Below are 6,586 nucleotides of genomic sequence, written 5' to 3' on the forward strand. Positions count from 1 at the left end.
TGAATAACCCAGCATAGGGGCATCGACTTTACATTTTTACACTCCTAAACATGATGCTGAACAAACAAATTGTGCATGGTTTACATGCTGCTCATACAGCCTGTTGGGCAGTCCTTGGCCAATAAAAGCTGATATGGAGTCCAGACATGACAGAATCCTTTACTAAATGTAATGTTTTGAAAACAATCAAGGACTTTTACATACAACTAAGTGCCCTGATAAGATGCTGTTGTGAACTAAAAAATTATCAAATTCATTACATCTGATATTATAAAATGTTATGAATTGTTTCTGTATAAAATATGAATCTCTTATACAGCATTAAATTTACATATACAGAACCTAGTGATGCCATGTAGACAGAGAAGAGAAGTGGTCCAAGAACTGAGCCCTGAGGCATCCCAGTGGCTATATGTTGTGACTTGGACACCTCACCCCTCCAAGATACCTGAGAGGTAAGACTCAAACCACTGGAGTGCAGTTCCTGAGATGCCCTTTGCCATGAGGGTTGACAGGAGGATTCGGTGGTTATCCGTGTCAAAAGCAGTGGACAGATCCAGAAAGATATGTATTGAAGATTTGGAAGCCGCTCTTGCCAGTCTTAGGGCTTCAACAACCGAGAGTAAGGCAGTCTCAGTTGAATGTCCACTTCTGAAGCCAGACTGGTTGCTGTCCTGGAGGTTTTTCTGTGTGAGAAAGGCAGAGACTTGGTTGAACACAACTCGTTCAATCAGAATCAGAATCAGAAGGAGCTTTATTACCAGGTATGTTTACACACACAAGGAATTTGACTTGGCGACAGGAGCTTCCAGTGCAGAAGAAAGTACACACATAGTGCAAACATACATGCTAGTGCAGACACATAGAATTACACAGTAAAGATGAAATAACACTAATATAAGAAAAACAGAAAGATAAATAATGCACTATATACAGAAATAGAAATATAGAGAAAAAACATATAATTATTTAAATAAATGTACAAATATGTTATTTACAATTGTACCGTTTATGTAGTTTACAATATACAATTCCAGATACTATGTATAAAAGTTTCAGTTATGATTTTTAATTGTTCAGGCTGAATATTCCTGAATATGCAGGAAAAAACTGTTCTTATGCCTGGCTGTTTTAGTGGTCGGTGCTCTGTAGCGCCGACCAGAAGGCAACAGTTTGAAGAGAGAGTGTGCTGGGTGTGAGGGGTCGGGAGTGATTTTACCAGCCCTTTTCCTCAATCTGGAAATGTAAAGATCTTGGAGGCCGGGCAGGGTGGAACCAATAATCCTCTCAGCAGTCCTGACTGTCCGTTGTAGTCTCTTGATGTCTGAACCAGACAGTTATGAATGAACACAGGACAGACTCAATGATGGCCGAGTAGAACTGTTTCAGCAGCTCCTGTAGCAGGTTGAATTTCCTCAGCTGGCGAAAGGAAGAACAATCTCTGCTGGGCCTTTTTAGCAATGGAGTCTACGTTAATGTCCCAATTCAGGTCCTGAGAGATGGTGGTGCACAGGAATCTGAATGACTCTACTTCAGCCACAGTGCTGTTCACGATGGTGAGTGTGGGGAGTGCAGGGGGGTTTCTCCTGAAGTCCACGATCATCTCCACTGTTTTGAGCATGTTCAGCTCCAGGTTGTTGTCTCTCAAATGACTTCATGACCACAGACGTGAGAGCGTCAAGTCTGTAATTGTTAAGTCTAGTGATTTTGTTTTTTGGGGGGACCAGAATGATGGTGGAGCATTTGAAGCAGCAGGGAGCTTCAAACAGCTCCATTGATCTGTTGAAGATCTGTGTGAAGATGGGGGCCAGTTGGTCAGCACAGACTTTTAGACAGGCAGGTGAAACACCGTCTGGACCTGAAGCTTTCCTAGTCTTCTGTCTTCTGAAGACCCGGTTTACATCCTCTACACAGTCCTTAAGCGCAGGTTGAATGGTGGGAGAGAGAGAGAGAGGGGGGTTGCAGGAGGGGTAGGTGAATGTGTGAACCCTTATGAAAAATAAGTTTATTAAAGTGTGCTATTAGTATACTTCTTTTAAACTAAAAATAGGAAAATATACTTTCAGTCTACTTTTTATGTACTTCTCAGAAATGGGCTTTATGTACTGCCTGAAGATTTCTTAGTCTTCTGCTTTCTGAAGACCTGGTTCATGTGTGAAGTGCAGATCAGAGCGGGTGTGGGGTGTGAGACTGGGCTTTTCAAATCAGCAGTAAAACACCTTCAGATTGTCAGCCAGTTGTTGATTCTCCACAGACTGTAGGGGTGGTGTCTTGTACTTAGTCATGTTCCTCAGACCAGTCCATACTGATGCCGGGTCGTTGGCTGAAAACTGTTTTTTCAGCTTTTCAGAGTAGTTTTTTTTAGCCTTTCTGATCTCCTTTGTTAGCCTGTTTCTGGCCTGGTTATACAAGATTTTATCCCCACTTCTGTAAGCATCCTCTTTGGCATGACAAAGCTGTTTGAGTTTCCCAGTAAACCATGGTTTTTTATTAATGAATGATAAGAGTGACCTGGTGGGGATGCACATATCCTCACAGAAGCTGATATATGAAGTTACAGTATCTGTGAGCTCGTCCACATCGGTGGCAGCAGCTCCAAAAACACTCCAATCAGTACAGTCAAAGCAGGCTTGTAAATCCCGCTCTGCTTCATTAGTCATTAGTGTTTTTGCAATGAATTGAAGAAAGAATACCGGTCTGTAGTTCTCTAAATGTGCTGGGTTAGGTTTAATTGTTACGTCCCAGGATATATGTCATTTATTGTTGTTAATTTTGTGATTCTGTGTGTGTGAGATTGTATTTCCCTGATGCACAACAGCCTACTGGGAAGTGTAGTTTTTGCCTGTTTTCCTCTGTTCCTCCCTGTCCTCTCGCAGGAGCCTAATTAATGCTACCTGTTCCTCAGCAGAGTTGTGGAGAGGAGCTTGCATTTGAACAGAGGGAACTGGCTTTTCACCAGAGAAAGCATGGCCTGTCTGTTTTCCCAGACTTTGTTCAATGTTGTGTGCTCTGAGCTTTTAAGAAAGCCTGTTGTATCTGCTGCAGTGACAGTGTGTAATTTCCCCATTATTGCTGCCTGCGGACGCAGTAGGGAAGTGGGTGCCACTTTTGTTTTTAATAACACTTGCTTTTATTCTGTTTTTGTTGGGATAGTAATGTAGTCAGGGAAGAGATCTGACATTTATTTGACTTTTTGTTTGATAGGTCTGTTAGATTCCCTTACTCCCAGGTAGCTTAGTCCTTTTGTTTGTTATTTTGGCTTTAACCCCTTCTGAAGCTAGATGCATCTTATCATTTCTTTTTGAGTTTTTATTATTGTTTATCTTATTCTTAACTGCTGTACAACAACTTTAAATTGGCAAATAAAACCTTGAAGAGTTTCCCTGTGTGTGAGGGCTGGGATTGCAGACAGAACCAACTCTCTCTCATTCTTTTTGCCCTGTTGTTGTGGGTGGTGTCATGTCTTAGTAAGTGTCACTAGTAAGAGTCACTGAATCATTCACTCAGCTGATCTGTTCAAACCAGGTGATTCATTCATGAATGAAACAATTGACTCCCTACATCCCAGTGTTCATACTATCCATCCTAAATAGTATGTGAGATTAGAATAAGTGTGTCCCAAAGCATAGTATGTTGAAAAAAGTATGCCAAAAGTCCCCGGATGGTCTACTATTTCAGGTTGATTTTTGAAGTGTGGATCCATTCACAATATTACCTACAGTCCATTGCGCTTTGACGAATGATTCGTTTGAGAACTACAAACACGAATGAAAAGCGTTAAATACTACAAACATGGTGGATGCGCGCAACCGACAGTTAAATAGAGAGGTTTAGATAAAGGGGTTTGAGTTACTAATAATCAACATTTAACCTGGTAAAAAAAAATATATATATTTATTTAATGTTATCTGTGTTATATTATATCTCCCGCGGCTCGCAGATCAACGTGCTACTTCTTTTCTCTCCGATATGGTAGGCAGTAAAATGAAATGAAATGTGGAGGATATAAACTGTGACAAGATGATTGATAGGCCAGTGTACAGTGACAGGGTGCATGTAACTGTGCGACAGAGCGTCAGTTAAAGACGCAATTGTATGATGTGATAGTATGTCCCAAAGCTTGCCTACTCTTCTACTACACACTCAGAAGTCTGTACTTTTTCTTCACCAAAACAATTACATACTTTAAGGGCGTAGTATAAGTAGGCACATTGGGACGCAGCAACTGTCTTTTCTCACACAGCTCTCCTCAACAAAGGCTGCAACATCAACTACAGAGTCTGACTGCCCCCTAATGGAGGACAAGAAGTCAACACCCATGGAAGAGATCCCAAAAATCCCTCTATATCGCAAACATTTTCTTCCCGAATCCCCAAAACCCAGCACTTCCTCCCCAGAGCCAGTCGTCACGGCCGTTCCCTCAGAAGCGAACTCCCTCAGCCCCAAGAACAAGCTCATGCTGTCTTTATCTGAAAAGGACAACTCTCTTTATTAATGAATCATTGAATCACTGACTCGCCTGATTCATTCTAACACACTGAATCATTCACAAATGAAACACCACTGTGTTGCTGGGATTTGCTTTGCGTGGAACCATGTTTGTTGGAGGAACAGAGCAAAAGCAAGGCAAACAAATGTGGATGCGGGCGCTCGCTTTGTTTACTGTGGTGGCTGTGACATGGGATGTCGAAAAGAAGACAGGGGCTTGAGTGCTGTAGCAGAATTAGAACTTAAATGCTTAATTGAGAATTGTTGCCATGGGCCAAATTTCAATAAAAACTAAAATCTAAAAAAGAAATAAAAAATGTCTTGCTAAGAGATAATTTATATGGTCAGAGACCAAAAGTCGGAACACTTATGCCCTGATCTGTCAGAAACACAACACTGCTACAAACCACATAGAATTAGAAGAATCATATGCTCAGTGTTATGTCTCTATCTTCAAAGAGCTGTGTATTCATTTTACACATTTCAATTTCAGTTTTATTTCTGTATTGTTTTTCCTCATTTTATATGGGTCAGATGACTTGCCCTCATTTCTGCAAAACAAAGGCGAAAGTGGCTGGCAAAAACAAAACCAAAGACTCAGCATGGGGAATTCTGGCTGACATACTGAAAACACTATCTAGGGCTGTGTTTTCCAAAACCATCGTTGGCTCACTATGGTCGTTAGTTCCACTGAACTCTATCGGTAACGACGGAACTTGCGACCCTAGTTGCTTTTGGAGATCCAGATCAACATACTTTCTGTTACTATTAGCTACTATTTGAACATTGCTGTATATATACGGTAAATGTACAATTGGTAGATGTGTACAAAATTATGAAATATCAGTTTTTACAAATAAAACAAATGAATTTCTGGCGATTTTTGCACAACTACCCTTTATTTTTAACCCTGCATGGTGCAAAATACAGTAAAGAAGACATTGAGAAAATATTGCTCATGTGCTAAACTTGCCATTATCTTCAACAAACATGCATAAGGAGATCATGCGAATGGGGATGGAATGGCTTCAGCTTCATAACAGACAATTAAGGAGAAATGTGACATCTGTCAATGAAGGAAGAATACTTCAGTTGTAGGATTAATGATGAGAGACATATTTTCACCTAAAGTGCTACTGTATCTTAAACAGACCATAAAAGTCAATTTATTCATTTAGCACATGCTTTTATCCAAATCAGCTTATAAACTTCCTGTTTGTTGCTACCGCATGTTTTGAGTTTGAGCTCCGTCAAGTTAATTCTTTATCGTCTATTTTTTATCTTAAAATCAATTTTATACACCATAATTTCCGTTTCTATAACGTGTGAATATATCCCCTATCGTATTCTACAACAAAAACAATCAGAGCGCCTTGTTATCACTACTTTTATTTTGATTTCCCGAGTCCGCTATTAGCTTATAGCCCGTTAGCATCACCAGCGTGGTTGCCGCTAATCTCGCTTACATTGCTCATACTCTGTTCACACACATTACCATTGTTTTATTCACTGTTACTTGCTTTAATGGCGGATGTGTGTCTACCTTTGAGTGCAGGTGAGGACACGTTCGAGCTGCATTCGTTGCAGACCGGGGTAAGTATAGAGCGCACTGATAACAGTCCCACCACCTCTACTCCATGTGTTTCTCTGCACAGGCCCGGTGCACCCAGGACGCGATCTTCCCAGATGTCCTTCGCCAGGACACCACGGACCCTGGGTGCACCCACAGTGGAAGATGTGAGCCAGGCCCCGGGCAAAAACCTCTCCCCATCTGCCGCCTCCGGTCTTCGAGATCTCCACCCGGAACCGCTTTGCTCCCCTCTGTGAGACGGAATGCGACGCTGTGGTCGTCAGAGACTCCATCGTCCGGCACGTCCGTGCCACGTTAGCTGAAGGTAAAGTGCACACTCATTGTTTCCCTAGTGCTCGTGTTCTCGATGTTTCTGTGCAGATAACCGCGATCCTGAAGGCCGACGAGAGCATCAGAGCGGTCATGCTGCACGTGGGGGTTAACGACACCAAGCTGCGGCAGACGGAGACACTGAAGAGGGACTTCAGGAGCCTGATCGAGACGGTGCGCCGCACATCGCCCGCGACG

This window comes from Sinocyclocheilus anshuiensis, unplaced genomic scaffold (genome assembly GCF_001515605.1).
Source record: "Sinocyclocheilus anshuiensis isolate Anshui unplaced genomic scaffold, SAMN03320099.WGS_v1.1 scaffold1570, whole genome shotgun sequence".
NCBI lineage: Eukaryota > Metazoa > Chordata > Actinopteri > Cypriniformes > Cyprinidae > Sinocyclocheilus > Sinocyclocheilus anshuiensis.